Source organism: Montipora capricornis, chromosome 11, assembly GCF_036669925.1.
Source record: "Montipora capricornis isolate CH-2021 chromosome 11, ASM3666992v2, whole genome shotgun sequence".
Classification (NCBI taxonomy): domain Eukaryota; kingdom Metazoa; phylum Cnidaria; class Anthozoa; order Scleractinia; family Acroporidae; genus Montipora; species Montipora capricornis.
Window position 1 is genome coordinate 5,433,489 of NC_090893.1, and position 18,135 is coordinate 5,451,623.

Sequence of the window (18,135 nt, forward strand, 5' to 3'; positions counted from 1 at the left end):
TAAGCTCACAACTGTAAAGTGGAGTATTGCTTTTTACCTGTAACCAATTTTACCTGGGAATTTTTGTGTTCAAACGATCAAGAGCAATAGAACATTCCCGAAGCAAAACCCTAGCTGTATTGATGGGTGGTTTCATTTACTCAGGTAAACCTGCCAATAGAGGAAGAAAGTTTTCTAAGCTGCACGCGCAGTGCGTGAGCAAGTAATGGCCAATTTGCAATCGGCGTGTGCGCATGATCAAGATGGCTTCCTGGTTTCCATATGATCGTCTGAATCTCCCCGATCGCCCCAGTTGTCTCAAATGATGTTCAGAGGCAATCGGGAAGATCATATGGAATAACATAAGGAAACACTACCCAAACGATCGCTGACGACTCGGGCGACTGAGACGACCTCGATCGTCCAGATAGAACTCAGTTCAGAAAATTCCGAGACAAATATCCCTCCGGGTCGTCAGCGATCGTCTGGGTAGTGTTTCCATATAATCTTCCCGGACAAGTACAAGAAAAGGAAATTTTCCTTTCCTTGTGCTTATTTCACAAGTGGGAACCGGCGTGAGTTAAGCATAAGCACAAGCACGACGATTCGCACGTCACCTTGAATCTTATTGTATCTTCTCCGACGTTACTGCTCTTGCGTATACCACTCCGCACAAGTGAGAACCAGGCTTAATGAACTCAAACAAAGGCTCTGCACGCCTCGCACGTGCGTTTTACATTTTGGTACATTTCTTAGGCGTTTTCCACCTGACAACGAAGTGCTACGCGAGAAGTTATTAAACAGTGAAGAAACTTTCAATTTTCTTTCCAAACGTCCACAACATTCTTGCCAATATTATTTCTCGAATGTTGATCCACATTTTCCATACCGAACGGCTTGGAGTAATCGCGAAATGTTACAATAACGGGAAATGATAGTTTTAATTCACGTTCTCGTAGCCGTTGTCGTCTTCTTTGCTCAAGTTAAGCTCTCTATAGAGTGTTTACACTCACGTGATCAGTAACCTTGTTTAAGAAAACGTTTGCAAGATAATAGAGTTCAATTCCCCGAGGATCAGTTAGGTACACCAACATGGCTGCCTTGACGTCACGTGAAAACACTCTATTAATAATCTTACTCAGGAGCCCATCATAGACCTTTTTGCAGATACGGTGGCCATTTTGATTTTTATTGTTTCAAATAGTTATTATGGGATGCCCTGGGGGCAAATACATATTAATTTGCCCCCTGAGCATCCCATAATGTCTTTTGAAACGATAGAAAACAAAATGGCCGCCGTATCTGCAAAAAGATCTATGGGCTCCTGTCTAGCTGCATGATAAACATATAGAGCGTTTTCACATGACGTCACGACGGCCATGTTGGTGTTCCAAAAACAAAGAAATGGCAGCCATGATGGTGTACCAAACTAATCCTCCGGGAATTTATTTCTATTTTTATGCAAATATTTTCTTTTGTTTCAGTAATCCAATATGGCTACTGGTCACGTGAGTGAAAACGCTCTCTTCCAAAAGGCTTGGCTGTCAAATTTGTTTCCAAGTTAAAAGAAATAATATAATAAAGTTATTTACGTTGAGGGACCGTTTAAGATTAACATATAATGGTTTTGATCCTCTCCCAAATATCCCTAGATAATTGTTTTGTCGACCTTTATTGATTAAATTCCGGCGAGAGAGTAATAGATAAATAGACACTCCTTATCTTTAGAGAAATATTCTTGCATAGCCTGCATCAGAAAGCTCACAGGAAGAAGAATCGATCAAATCAGCCGTATTTACCGTATTCCATGAACATTTTGCGGCACAAGGTATCACCTAAAGATGGCCAGTGTATTAGAAAATGAAAGGTGCTCCTTTCACTTACACAAACAATTGCCACTTCTAGGAAACAATGTCATTTTCAACGTCGTTTTCTTTTACTTCTCACCAGTTTGGTCGATCAGGTTCATGTTACTTGCCTGACGATTGTCCACTGATATCGTTTCCCTTTTACTCATCACGGATTTCGTTCATCAGGTTCCTGTCTTGCCTTGTGATTGTCAATAGTGTCTGGCGTTCTGATAACTCTCATTTCTTCAGCCCACTCCCTGTTCACTTTTCTGAACAGTAATTCTACGAATGATATCCGAAACTGTTTCATGCTAACCGAATAAATAATTGGATTCAGTAAGGAATTTAATAGCGTTATTGATATCGATAAATCGTTAATAATTGGAGCTATCTCCCCTGATCTTTTACGTGGTTTCTGAAAAAGAACAATTCGAGCCACCACAAAGAACAAAAAACACAAAACTAGCACAGTTACAATAATTACTGTCAGCTTGAATGCTTTTTTCTCCCTTGCAAAGCGTGCTCTTTCTTCTTGGGTAACTTGAAGAGCTGTAATGCGCTGTTTATGCCGACGAAGTTCGCAGAAAACTGCAACATGGCAGAAAATGATCAATATAATTGCTATACCATTTACAAGATTACTTGTGTATATCACAACCGCTTCGTTAAAGGCTAAAGGAATATGTAAAATCAGGGACATAGACCATGTCAGGAGGGAAGCAAACAGCAAGCGTGTAGTAGTGATGAGATTAGTGTATGCGAAAGGGCGATTTAGGGCGAGAAAGCGTTCTCCACTTAGTAAGGCCAAATGGAGAACAGAAACAGTACTTAGAGCGCTTAGCCCTACCCTGGTCACGATCAACAACAAACACACCCGTTCAAACGATTTTTCTTGAAGCGTGGTGATCAACTTTGCAATGAATACTGGTTGAACAAACAGTCCTACTGCGAAGTCAGTCGATGCTAAAGTCGCAATTAATGTGTTTGATTTGTTGGCTCTCAGGCGAGACTTCACTTTTACAGCGACCATTACGAACATGTTCAAAACGACGGTGGGAGGACACGCCAGGATGTTAACCAGTACGATGGAGATTATAAAAGATCGAACAGAAGGTGACTGGTTTAACATTCTTCCATTCACAGTTAATAAGGAACGGCATTTAAAGGAAATATCCTTGTTGTAGCTTGACAGATTGAAGCTCATCTTTCTTATTTTCTTGTGTTGTTCTGCTATGAATAATCTAACGAACAGAATCGTCGATTCTTAAGGCTCATTTTCTTCCTAATTTTGATCCACTTCACACTTTCTTCCAGAGTTTCCCTTTTCGTCTTTTACCAAATGTCTCCTTATAGTGTCCTTGCTTAATCTCCTCTTGGAGCCTTATTCACCTGAAAGTTAAACACGATGGTTTAATTACAGTTCCAAAAGAATTCCACCCATTTCTCGCAGGTCCGTCAAAATATCTTCATCACAGCCTCGATCATTACTGAAAACTCTATCAGATTGTGCGTGCAGTTTCAATTTATATAGCTGTGTTTCAAAGGACAGGAAAAAACCAGATTCAAACGTTTGATTGGTTAAAAATCGACATTACTGTCAAACGGCTCTTGCCTCATTAGTCCTCAAAGGAAACAAACAAAAATACGAACAATCCGAGTCGCTTGTTCCTATTAGTAATACTAAAGGGAAGGACCAAGAGACCTCAACGAGGACGATACGAGAAAAAAAGAAGTCCAAAAATGAGACGTCTATTATTTTCATATCTAATTAACCTAGCGGCGCGCGGCTAGGTCGATCGGTCGGTAGGGCTGAATTATGACCACGGTCGCAGGTGCAGACCTCATGGCTTCGTCAAGTTCCATTCTAGCAACCTCAGTGAAAGAGAACTAAATACTAATTTTTCACCTGTAATTTAAATATCTCTTTTGTACACCTTCAGTAACCTTTGGCTTTCCATTTGAATTCTGTGGTGCAAACTTGAGAGTAAAACAGATTGGCCAAATTGTTATACATCGCAAAATCGTAAAAAATCTTCGGCAAGAAGGTACATAGATGTTGGTTTTTCATTATTTTCAAACATTTGCAGGATTTCAAGAAAACGCTTCCTGCGAGGTCTAAATTTAATATAACTAAATCCAATATAATTCGTATCGCACAATACGATACGAATTATATTGGATACACTTGCCGCCATCTCCATCAACGCGTAGAGGAACATAAACATTCCGTGATCGGAAAACATTTCAGGGACGCGCATGGTTTAACACCTACCAACTTAATTAGGAACTTTAAAGTCCTAAAGAAATGCCGTAGCAAACTCGATTGTTTGATCTATGAAATGCTGTGGATTAAGAACAAAGGACCGAAACTGAACACACAAACGGATTCCATTCGCGAAAAACTTTTTACCTGAATGCTTTCACGCCAATTTATTTCCTCACTTTCTAAATCTATAAATATGCCTTTCTGTTATTTCTAATTTATTCATTTGACAATGATGACATGAAGTCGTCGAAACGTCATGTCATTTTACTATCGTTAATTTTCTTGCTTAAATATTGGATTTGTATTGATCAAATGTATTAGAAAATGTGCTTCCGCCTTTGTATACATGTCTCATGTTATTTCTGGCAAATAATGAACAACATTAATAGCTTTCTTAAGGACGTAAGCTTTGCTTCTTTGAGGGTCGCAGTATCCATTAGGTCTATTGTTTTTCTCAACTAATGACAAAAGCCGTCATAGCAGCTGCGTATTGAGCACTTCTTTGCGAGAAGAGCTCACGTACTGGCAGATAGATATATAAGCGAAGAATTCCACAACTCATACCCAGGTATTATCTTTTGTATTAGAAGTCGTTGATTAAAAGCGAAATGCTGCAAGGGGACTTTTGAAATATTGAGAAAAAAGATAGAAATGGTGGACTCGTAGATGTTGACTGGATTTTTGTATAGGTTTGTATAGGATTTTGAGGATTTTTAGTGGTACTAGCTAATATTGACGTGAAGCAAATGCCCACGTAACTAACTCGAGCCTTCGAACAACCTTAAGTTTAGTGATCATATCCGTCACATTAATAATAAATGAAAGACAAAATAGGTTGTATGGGTAAATAGGTTGCGCTCGCTAAGATAGATTAAGAGCACACGTAGGAAACCAGAGGAGCAGCGAGCGGCGCAGTGGTAGGAGCACTTGTTTCCAACCAATGTGACCGTGGTTCGATTACCAGACTTGGCGTCATGAGTGGGTTGAGTCTGTTGATTTTCTTTCCTTGCGCTTTTGCTTATTTCACAAGTGGGAACCAGCGTGAGTTAAGCATAAGCACACGCACGACGATTTGCACGCCATTTTGAATCTCACTGGACCTTCTCTGACGTTACTGCGCTTGCGCATATCACTCCGCACAAGTGAGAACCAGGCTTAATGAACTCAAACAAACAAAGGATCTGCACGCCTCGCACGTGCGTTTTACATTTTGGTACATTTCCTAAGCATTTTCCACCTGACAACGACGTGGTACGCGAGAAGCTATTAAACACTAAAGAAACTTTCAATTTTCTCTCCAAACATCCACAACGTTTTTGTCAATATTATTTCTCGAATGTTGATCCACATTTCCCATACCGAACGGCTTGGAGTAATCGCGAAATGTTACAATAACGGGAAATGATAGTTTTAATTCACGTTCTCGTAACCGATGTCGTCTTCCTTGCTCAAGTTAAGCTCTCTGTAGAGTGTTTACACTCACGTGATCAGTAACCTTGTTTAAGAAAACGTTTGCACGATAATAGAGTTCAATTCCCCGAGGATCAGTTAGGTGCACCGACATGGCTGCCTTGAGGTCACGTGCCGAAAACACTCTATTAATAATCTTACTCAGGAGCCCATCATAGACCTTTTTGCAGATACCGGCGGCGGCCATTTTGATTTCTATTGTTTCAAATAGCTATTATGGGATGCCCTGGGGGCAAATACATATTAATTTACCCCCTGAGCATCCCATAATGTCTTTTGAAACAATAGAAAACAAAATGGCCGCCGTATCTGCAAAAAGATCTATGGGCTCCTGTCTAACTGCATGATGAACATATAGAGCGTTTTCAGATGACGCCACAACGGTTGTTCCAAAACAAAGGAATGGCGGTCATGGTGGTGTGCCAAACTAATCCTCCGGGAATTTATTTCTCTTTTTATGCAAATATTTTCTTTTGTTTCAGTAATCCAATATGGCTACTGGTCACGTGAGTGAAAACGCTCTATTCCAAAAGGCTTGGCTGTCAAATTTATTTTCAAGGTAAAAGAAATAATATAATAAAGTTACTTACGTTGAGCGACCGTTTACGATTAACGACGTTAACGTCAACAAATTAAAATAGCATTTAGTAAGCAAAAAAAATCGCCGCGCTGCATAGGCGTTTTGGAAAAAAAGTCTTGCAACGTGGAATCAGTGGAATGACCAGATCTCAAATTCTGGCAATGAAAAATGCGAGCGAAAGACCGCAAATTTTGAATTTTTTTTACCTTCTTATTTCGAACAATGTTCCACCAAATTGTTGGGTAGTTTAGCTAGTTTTTCACGTTACATAAGAAGGCTCATTTCTTCAGTTTGCATTTGCGAGGATGAAGTAACCATCACCTGGCAAAACACAGGGAATAAAGGGCCTTTTTACATTAATCTCTAGGAGATTACTTGAATCTGTTCACTGCATTCTTTGGTACCATACCTCAAATGGAGAAGATTAAGGAGTTATTTCTATTGCCAGATCATCAAATCCCGAAAAAAAAGTTCACAATCAGAAACAAACTTAACAAGACTCAAAGGTTTGAGTTTTCCTTGGTAAAAACCTCAAAGGATCTTTAACTGAGGATCTTCAAAAGATCCAGTAGTCAGTCATGTAACAAATTGATGAAGTTAGGCTTTCCAATGTCTGCACAGTACAAGTTGATCTGACGAAATGTTAAGGTACTACGACCCCACAAGCATAACAATTTTATTTCGTTATCATGAATAAAGGAAACTAAAAAATGCTAACGATCATAAGTTTATGACCCAGAAGTCTCGATCTGCGATTGAATGATGGCCACAGTTCACTGTATTGTGTATTCTTAAAACGGCTACTGCCAGATTTTTTCGGAAACATAAGGTAGCGACATTGTGTTCCGTGTCGGCATGACTATTCCGTGGGTGGGGGTAGGGGGTAGGGGGTAAGAAGTAGGGGGTAGAGGGTAGGGGGTGAAGGGTACTATAGCTGACACAACCGAAACCTTTACAACTATGCTAACCTTAGGCCTGAACGCTATGCTTTAGATAATGACTAGGCCTAAGTTAGCATTTTTGTAAACGTTTGGGTTGTTTCAACTGTGGTAAGTAAAAGCATGTAAAGCATGAAAATGTACAAAAGGGGGTGTTCTTCTTAGTTTTATATTTATATGTATGCACCTTGAAGCTTGATAATGACCAAAGTTCGGTCGAAACGTCCCGCATTTTTCCCGATAATTTTTCGCTTACAAGTGATGTTTGCTTACAAGTGAAAAACGCGGAGAAAATAACATCAGCTGAATATTCTGAATAGAGTGTTTTCACCTGACGTCACGGCGGCCATGTTGGTGTCCTTAACTAATCCTCCGGGAATTGAGCTTCGTTATCACGCAAACGTTTTCCTTGGTTTCGGTGGAAAGACAAGATTACTGATCACGTGAGTGAAAACACTCTATAGGGAGTTTCCTTCCTGGAAGTTCCAGCCAATCAGACGTCACGTTGATTTTCTTGGGGATTCTACTTTTCCATTTTATGGCTCATCCATCTTATCGCTTTTATCACGCATGAATTTATATGGAATGGTTTTGATCCTCTCACCAATATCCATAGATAATTGTTTTAACGACTTTTATTGATTGAATTACTTGAAGAAATTAATGGATAAATAAACATTGATTATCTTAAGAGAAATATTTTTCGTGCATAGCCTGCATCAGGAAGCTCACCGGAATGAGAATCGAGAAAACCAGCCGTATGTACCTTACCCAATTAACATTTTGCGGCACAGGGTATTACCTAAAGATGACTAGATCATTAGAAAATGAAATTGTTCCTTTCCCTTACACAAACAATTATCATTTCTCGGATACAATAGGGACTTTTATACGAGAGAAAATAAGCCGCGGCTAACTCTCGCCGCGGCTTACGTAAGCCGCAAAAGGAACTCTTTATACAAGTATAAACTCCCTGGCCAGGATAAGCCGCGACTTCAGAAAGCCGTGAACGTAGATTTTGTACCATTTATACGGGGTGTTCGCGGCTTACGTAAGCCGCGGCCAGAGTTAGCCGCGGCTTATTTTCTCTCGTATAAACGGCCCTAATGTCATCATCTCTTCCGGGAGCATCGTTCTCTCTTATCACCGGTTTCGTTCAATCATCAGTTTTGGGTCTTGCTAGGTGATTGTCCATAGCGTTTGGCGCTCTGATATCTCTCGGTTCTTCAGCCCTCGCCCTGTTAACATTTCTGGACAATAATTCTACGAATGAGATCCGAAACGTTTTCAAGCTAACCGAATAAATAACTGGATTCAGTAACGAATTTAACAGCATTATTGACATCGATAAATCGTTAATAACCTCCCAAGATCTTTCACTTGGTTTCTGGAAAAGAAAAATTCGAGCCACCACAAAGGACAAAAAACTCAACACTAGCACAGTTACAATTATTACTGTTAGTGTGAATGCTTTTTTCTCCCTTGCAAAGCGTGATCTCTCTTTTTGGGTAACTTGAAGAGCTGCAATGCACTGTTTATGCCGACGTAATTCGCGGAAAACCGCAACATGACAGAAAGTGATCCATATCATTGCTATACCATTTACGAGATTACTTGTGTATATCACAACCGCTTCGTTAAAGGCTAAAGGAATATGTAAAATCAGGGACATAGACCATGTCAGGAGGGAAGCAAACAGCAAGCGTGTAGTGGTGATGAGATTAGTATGTGCGAAAGGGCGATTTAGGGCGAGAAAGCGTTCTCCACTTAGTAAGGCCAAATGGAGAACAGAAACAGTACTTAGAGCGCTTAGCCCTACCCTGGTCACGATCAACAACAAGCACACCCGTTCAAACGATTTCTCTTGAAGCGTGGTGATCAACTTTGCAATGAATACTGGTTGAACAAACAGTCCTACTGCGAAGTCAGTCGATGCTAAAGTAGCAATTAATATGTTTGATTTGTTTGTTCTTAATCGAGACTTCACTTTTACAGCGACCATCACTAACATGTTCAGCACGACGGTAGGAGGGCACGCCAGGATATTAACCAATACGATGGAGATGATAACAGATCGAACGAAAGGTGACTGGTTTAGCATTCCTCCATTAACAGGTAATAAGAAATCGCACTTTGAGGAAATATAAGAGTCCTTGTTGTAGCTTGACAGATTGGAGTTCATCTTTCTTATTTGCACGTGTTGTTTTGCTGTGAATAATCTAGCAAACGGAATCTCATCTCTCAACTCGGTTCTCATCAAGACTCATTTTCTTCCTCGTCTAATCTTCGTCCACTTCACACTATCTTCCAAAGCTTCCCATTCTGTCCTTTAACAGCTGTCTACTTACAGTGTCCTTAAGCTTGCTCGATCTCCTCTTGGAGACTTTCTCACCTAAAGTTAAACACAATGGTTTAATTTGGTCAGACAGTTCCAAAATGAGGTTCACCCATTTCTCGCAGGTCCATCAAAATAACTTCATCAAAGCCTCATTACCGAAACCTTACTCAGATTGTGCGTGCAGTTTCAAATTAAATAGCGGTGTCTCAAAGGACAGGAGACGACCAAATTCAAACGTTTGATTGGTTAAGAATCGATCTTAACCGCTGCCAAACCGATTTTGTCTCATTAGTCCTCAAATGTTACAAACAAAAAGTACGAACAAATCTGTAGCTTCTTCCTATTAGTGATACTAAATTAAATGGTGAATGAGAACAGTAGCTAAATCAGACTAATTTTTTCACCAGGAATTTATATATCTCTTTTTTACACCTTTTAACATTTAGGTTATTACTTCATACAGTTCTGCGGTACAATTGATGCGTCGCAAACCGTTAAAAATCCTCTGAAAGAACATAAAAAGATGTTATTTCGTGCTTTTCAAACATTAACAGAGTTTCAAAAAATGCTTCGTGCGAGGACTAAATTTTCCAGCAGCAGAAAGCAAGACAAAACAAAAAAATTAAAATGCCGGAAACCATCAGTACACACTTTTTTCCCGCCCAAATTGACCGCCCACTCAGAATATTTGTCGGCATATTGTCTTCTTAATTGAGCTTTAATTGAACCCATTTCTTGATAATTCTCTTAGTCGACGATAACTTTTTTTTTCCTTCCGTCAAACCTGCGTTAGATTGCGTCTATTTTTTTCTCAACTAATGCCCAAAGCCCTCATATCAGCTGCGTATTGCGCACTTCTTTGGGAGAAAATCTTTCACATACTAACATGAAATTTATTTTCTTTGATCTTTTTCTCGATACACCTTTTACCCGTCAACCTAATGTCATATTTTAGTTCGTTAGTATTACTATAATTACCATAAAGTGTTATCTTGATTCCTTGGAGTACACCTGTCTAAGGCCTAGGGCCAACGTCGAATCTTAGTCGCGTCGAGTTTATTAAAAATAGGTTCGACAAAGAGTCGATTTAATTCCAGGGTGGTAGCAAACGTCAAACCTGCGTCGACCCTATTTCACAAGTTGCACTTCATTAGAACACCGGAATAAGTACGTGTCCCCGCGGCCGTGCTATTCACTCGATGCGTGGCTAGTTACTGCTAGGACTTGCTAGCAAAATGCCGAAATGCAGTGCTCGTCGGGCCTTCTTTGGTAATTAAGTGCAAAAAATATATATTAATTGCAAAAAAAAATAGAAAGAGAAGACTTGCATTACATACAGCTCTGAGAACAGTGTATCAGAGACTACAGCTATTGTGGAGCAATAGCTGTCGTCTCTGATACACTATAGCAGCGGTCATTCCATCACGCTGCGTAGATATATCGGCAAAGATCGGCAAACGTCATACCATTCATGCGCAATTTCATGCGCCTAATTCAAAATTAATAGCTTCGACAAACTAAATACGACTAAGATTCGACGTTTTCCGCAGGGCTAAGTGTTAATGACCTTTCTTTAAGCGTTGTAATTGTTGAAGGAAAACTTCCTAAGGGAGAGGAGAAGTAACTCCAACACTCAATTTGTTGACTCTGTGTTTACTCCGGGTTCTTGGTCTACAATGTTTTCATACAGGCTCACTGAGCGAATCCCTTAACTAGAAGTTAAAAGTTCTTCTTTTATAGCTACCAGAACCTGACCTGTCAAGCTCGAGTCAATCACGCGTCAGTAACACCTATCAAGCGGGAGAGCGCTTGCGCAGTGCATTCGTTATAATTAACTTCTTAGCCTTTTACAAAATCTTTCTTTTTTTTTTTTTTAATTTCTACTTACGTAATTTCCAAAATTACACAATTCGCAACTATTATATTACCATCAAAACTATTTAACAATTGAATTGCTTACGCACTACTTGCAATACAATGCACTTACAATAATACAATACAAAATCGTTTTTAGGCCAAATTCTCTCATGCTAGCGGAAAAATAAAGTCAGTGCAGTTCAGGAAACAGAAATATAAAAAGGATAAGGAACAAATTTGTAGAATAAAAACCGTACCTGATAGTGAACTCTCAGAGAAACTTGTTACATAACAGAAGGAAAGGACGAGCACAAGCGCCGCCTTTTCCATAAATTTACCTGGCAGACGTGTTCCAGGCAGAACAGGACAATAATTATACAATTATAAGTCTTATTTTTAATTACTTAGGAATATTAGAATATAGATTAAAAACGCTTGTAGGAAACTCCCAAAAGAGACCGCTGTATTATGAATTCAGACTGAAAACTCGAGGAGGCCAAAGGAAAAGGACCAAAAACGAACTATGACAGAGACAGATACCATTTCCAGAAAAAGACTGAAAAAGGATCTACTACAACGATGGTATAACAGAACTCCCCGTGAACAACCAGTCACTTTCCAAATGCGAAAACTAATTTAAACATTCCCTTTGAAAAGGCCGGTTGCCCCGGTGTGCAAAACACCTGTCTCACTCTGAATTTCATGACACAGGAGAAGATATACATTGATCGCACCCATAACAGCGGAATCCTAGGTACTAAAGCTATCTTCTCACTCCAGAGACGTAATGCCTATTAATGTTATGTCGTTAACACTTTTCAATATCTTTTAAATACATGCATAATGAATCCCAACACCAAGCAAAGATCCCTCACTATTTCTAGCTAAAATAACATATGAAATAGATCTCACTGCTGACAATTTTTATCATTTAACTTGACATAATTAAGTCACATAAAAATGTATCGACCTAGTGGCAATTGAATAAATTGGTGTAACTATATATGTGTTTAAAGACGTGGGCGTTGGTCGGCCAGTTGGAAAGAAGAAGAGTTGAATTTGTATCTAAGTACGGTGAAGAGTGAGTTTGAATTACTGCTAAAAGCCATTAGCAGGAGCCATGCTTGACACCCTGCTAGCAGAGCCTTTCTTTTGCTTGCTCGATTTGGCGTTCTCGAGAAAGGCTCTGCATGAATCGAGTAAGATCTTTATTGAATATGCGCTGCATGTTGCCAGGATACAGTCTCGAACCCAAGCCTAATATGCCAGATCTTGCCGCCATCTTGGTTTTTCATGGTACAGCGGGCTCAATTATAACCATCGGTTTTGTCACTAAACGGACGCTCGCACTGGAAAAACCGGTTTGACGAGAGAAAACAAGATTGACTAGCCCAGAAGTTGGGGCTGCGGCGGCTTCAAAGAGTTGACGCGATTCGGGCAGAGCCTACTTTTCTCCTTCTCAGTAAAGAAAAAGACAAATGGAGGCTCTGCTCGCAGGGTGCATGCTTGAGTACCAAAGTGAAAAATCCCTTTGCTAACGGCAACAGGACCAAAAATAACTGAAGTAAGAAGAAATGAGTAAGGAGGTTGAAAGAAAGAAAAAAAGAAAGAAAGAAAGAAAGAAATATCTGAAATTCTGTGACTGGTTGGAAGAAAGAAGATGATAACACTCAATTCATAGCAGGAACTTTTAAGAGAGGTTTTACGTCTTGAAAGAGTTGAAGAGTTTCCAAGTCTGTCCGTGTTCGTTCGACCAGGAAGTTTACTCGAGGAACTTGACACGTAACTCGTAAAGCAACATTGTGTAAAAAATAAGTTTTCGTTTGTTGTTTTCCTTTGAAGTCTTCAAATTACTTCGGATTTAAGTGTTGTATTTGTTTACGGATCAATAGATCATTTGTGAGTTCATGTCTGCCTCCTCTTTAAGCGAGTCTAAGTGCGAAGTTTTTGTGATCGCAATTAGTTCTACTTTACATATGAATGAAAACTAATTTTGGTAAGGGCCGATTTCCACGGCAGGATTTTTGTCGGATGCGACAACGGCTTACGACAGGCCCACGACATTATTTAAACGCTGCGAAAATCGTAAGTCATGTCGTAGACCTGTACGTCGTGAGCTTGTCGAATGCGACAAAAATCGTACCGTGTGAATTGGCCCTAAGAAAGACCTTGCACTTAGACTCACTTTGAAGAGGAGGCATACCTGAACTCCGAAATGGCTTATTGAGAATTAGTTTAATTTTTAAGAACTCAATTAATTTTAGGAATAGCGTACGATTAGTCTTTCTTCAGGTTTTTTTTTTCTTCTATTGTATATACGTTATTAAAAATATTGTTAATTAGGAAGAACATGGTAGAGTGTTGCGGGATCGAGGGAAAGGGTTGGTGTTTTCTTTCACTTTTGTTTTTCTCTGCCGTGTTCCCCAAGAGAATCCCCTCGGCTGTCGTCACCCATACCGTGGCAGATAGATATGTAAGCGAAGAATTCCGCAACTCATCCCATGTATAATCTCTTTTATTAAAAGTCGCTGATTAAAAGTAAAAATAGAAAGTGAAATGCTGCGAGGGGACTTTTGAAATATTGAGAAAAAAAGATAAAAACAGTGGCCTCGTCGATGTTTACTGGACTTTTGTACAGGTTTGTTTAGGATTTTGAGAATTGCTAGTCCTAGCAAAAGCACGTGACCTTGAAGCATGTTACTTGCAACTCTTTCACTGGAACAAAGCTTGGGATTTTAGGACACCAATTTCATGCCCAAATATGGACAAAAATAAGATCGAATCAATGCGCGCGCTACGTTACATCCAAATAAGGAGGTTTTTAAACTCATAAAACCACAGCTCTGAACCAGTTGAACACTACAAGGTCATGAGCTTCTGATCCTAGCTAATAAGACGTGAAGCAAATGCCCACATAGCTAACTCGAACCTTCGAACAACCCTGTTCCGTCACACTGATAATACTCGAAAGACAACTAGGTCGTGTGGCATGAATAGGTTGCCCGGCTCGCTATGATAGATTAAGAGCACTCGTAGCAAGCCCGAGTTTGTCACACATTGTTTTTCGAGCATGGAAAGTTTTCGTGCCCTTGACCGACAGAGATAGACTTACGATAGAAAGTTTATGTGAAATAAATAGGAGGCAGTCAATGTGTTTGATTCACTCCATCTCCATAAATCTACTTATCTATAAAATTTTTAATAGATTTGAACTCCGGAGTATTTAGCCGGGTCTCACTGGCAGTAGAGGTCTCTTTTTTTGGCGTTCGCTGGGCTGACGAGTGCGGGAAAAGTAACCTCTGCCATTGGTTGAAACTCACTTTGATCCAACCGCCGTCCACAACCTTGGACAGCACTCTTCAAACCGCATGCCCCGTGATGTGTTTGCTGACTGTGACTTGAGCCCGCTGTGTCCAGCGCATTCCTTTCCTTTTCCGCTGGGAAGATCTTAGACAGCAATGACCAGAGCCATGTTGCTGACCAGCGGTTTTTGTTAAAACAATGGTTTGCTGGGGTGCTCAGTCTTGCGGGCTCAGAAAACCTGGTTGTGGTCATTGTTATTTAAGGTTTTTCTTTCCGCTGTTGTTAAGTGAGTCCACGCAACATGAAGTATCACATGAGGATCTGGCCCGGGTTGCTCGAAGCATGGCTAGCGTCAACCAGCGTTAAATACCATGGAAACCTATTGATTTTGATACCTCTTAACCAACGGTTGGCGCTAACCGGGCTTCGAGCAACCGGCCCCAGGCCGCTAAGAAACCGTCGCGCGTGCTCACTGAACAAAGTGAGTTTCGACCCATGGCAGGTCTCTCTTCCCGCACTTGTCAGCCCAGCGACCGTAAAAAGAAACGAGAGCTCTGCCAGCAGGGAAACTCTGAAACTGATGAACGCAGTTGTGAAACAAATTGAGCAGGTGCAGAAGAAGCCTAAAAGTATATATCCAGGCTCGTGCAGCAGCGAAGAATAAGCTCATTTTCTTTTAAAAAAATTGGCTGCTACACCACCCTTGGTAAACACGATTTACCTTGGAAAAATTTTCCGGGGTAAATAAGCTTGGCTTATGGTTTAAACAGCTGATTACGATGGTATACAAAAATTTGGTTTTATCAACGGAGTTGATAATGTAAATTGGCCACCGTACAGAGATTCTAAAAGCTGACGTTTCGAGCGTTAGCCCTTCGTCAGAACGATGGTAGTTGTTTTTGTGTTAGCGGAGCTTTACCTGGGCGACGTCCTTATTTCATAGCCGTTGAAAACACATTGCAAACATGTCGATGGAGTTGGCTGGCGATTGGACTGATCATGCAAAAGTATTTCTCCAGAACCTTCGCTGTTGTCTAGGCGATGCAGTGGCACAATGACATATCGACGGTACCCTGAAAAATACTTTTTGTCGCTCCTTTGGAAAGCGTAGAAATTTCGCGTGTGAATGTCATCTGGTTCAGAATTCCTATAAATTGCAAGAACATTCATCTATTAACAATGCAGTTTTTGATAAAAAGAAGCGAAAACATCTATCAATTCAATACTCACATAGTTTTTGAAGCCATCTTGAACAGTTGCACACGCCGTGCAAATTAAAAAGTCAGCCATTAGTTTGTTCACGCATTGCACGTGCACTTTAGACAACTTGCTTCCTCATTGGTAGGTTTGCCTGAGTAAACGTAAGTAAGGTTTTGCTTCGGCAATTTTGTATTACTCTTGATCATTTAAACAAATAAAAAACCTTAGAAATTTTCCAGCTAAAATTGGTTACAGTAAAACGCAATTTACCTTGGAAAACCGTGCCTCGTGTAACTTGCTCGCGGCTAATAGATATTAAAGGCTTAATCAAGGACAGCAACGACGGCTTTGATACACGCGGCACAAAACAATAGGTCTAATGAACTGAAACAAAGGCTCTGGACGCCTTGCACGTGCGTTTTACATTTTGGTACATTTCTTAGGTGTTCTCTACCTGACAACGGCGTGGTACGCGAGAAGCTAACACTAAAGAAACTATCAATTTTCTCTCCAAACATCCACAACGTTCTTGCCAGTTTTATTCCTGGAATGTTGATCCGCGTTTTCCGTGCTGAAAGGCTTGGAGTAATCGCGAAATGTTACAATAACGGAAAATGATATTTTTTAACAACGTCCTCGTAGCCGTCTTCGTCGTCGTTGGTAAAGCGTCCAATTATCCTGCTGTATGATGAGCTCATTCCAAAAGGCTTGGATGTTGAATTTGTTTTCAAGGTAAGAGAAAAAATGAAATACAATAATCACGTTGAGGGACCGTTTAACATCAACGATGTCAAAGTCAACAAAATAGCATTTAGTAAGCAAAAAAAATGGCCGCTCTGCATAAGCACTTTGGAAAAAAGCCTTGCAACTTGGAATCGTCCGATGTGAAGGAATCCGGAATCCGGGATCCAGTAAATGCCAGGCTTTGCAATCTACAGAATCTACAGATTTCGATGGAATCAAGGATCATTTGGGTGGAACTCCTGAGTTTGCAATCCGGAATCCGCTCGCTCCAATTCCCCAGCTGTTGACCACACGCCATTCGACGCACGGAGAGCCTGTGCACAGGCTATTATTACCATCAAATACCAATTTTATAGCGTTCGGCATTTGGTATTCGGCGTCATGCAAAATAAACCTCCCACACGAAACCCTAGCTTTTAAAACGAGAACGACGAAATAGAATACTTGTAATTGAGGGGAAAACGGAAAGAGAAGAAAGGGGCCTTTTCCGAGTGGCCTGAAACTTTTCGGACATATTTCGGGTAACATAAAGCGCTTTGTGCCTTCGGAAGAAAAGCATTTCCAGATATGAAACTTTTCAATTGTTTTATTTTTACTGGTTTCGAAAACATGGTCAAATATCAATTTTTCGGAACCAGCTACTCATTGGCGATTTTCTCCTTGACAACGGCTTGGATGAGCCTACATCCCCAAAAGGTAAACAAGCCCACAGCGTTTCCAAAGACCAATTTATTTTAAGATTGAATTTCCCGAAAGGCAAGTTTTTGCTACAAGAATAGCACCAAAAACCAATCACTACTTTGTCGCGAATTTTCTATGACGAAAATTTGTTCTGAAACCAAATGTCTATATTAACAGCACACACAAGGGGTACTCCTTAGTGTCTCCTCCAGTCGCGCTTCAGCCATGTGATGAGGTCCAGTCTGGTGCTTCTCAAGTTGCTTCGGTCATGCCCAAAAGAATTCTGGGTAATTCTGCCATTCCGTGACGAGGAAAGATCCCCGGTTTTCATTTCATAGATTTTGTCGGGCCACCCAGTCCTACCATCAAAATATAGCATCGATAGAAGTTTTTAGCTTTCAAAACTTGCCCAAATTGTATCGGTCCTGGAATTCGTGCACAGAAAGGCCAGAGAGACAACTTCACTCGTGAACTGCCATGTTTACAACAAAGCCGATTTTAGGCGTCCCAGTCTGCAAGAAACCATCGCTCACTTCTGTCTCCAAAAGACCAGACACGCACGGTTCTTACATCCACGTTTATGCCTGTACAATCAACTGAAATGTCAATTCCTTGTAAGAAAAACCAGCATCTTTTTTTCGGTATGGTAGGTATCGGGGAGCCAGCCCATTTGCGCATGCGCTGACGGAATGTTTAAACAAGAGAGAAAAGGGCAGTACCTCCAGACGTGGCGCTGGAGCGTCGTACCAAACGAGTCATCCCGGGATTTCGGCCCGTGCGATCGCTTTGGACGCAGTTGGCCCTTCGCTGCTTTCTGCTACCGACCTTGCCTCCCGGTACGGCATTGAGGGAGAGATATGTCGGCCCCTAAACCATATGTGACAAATCCCACGCCTACTCACAGCTCCAGACCTCCCTTGTCATTACAA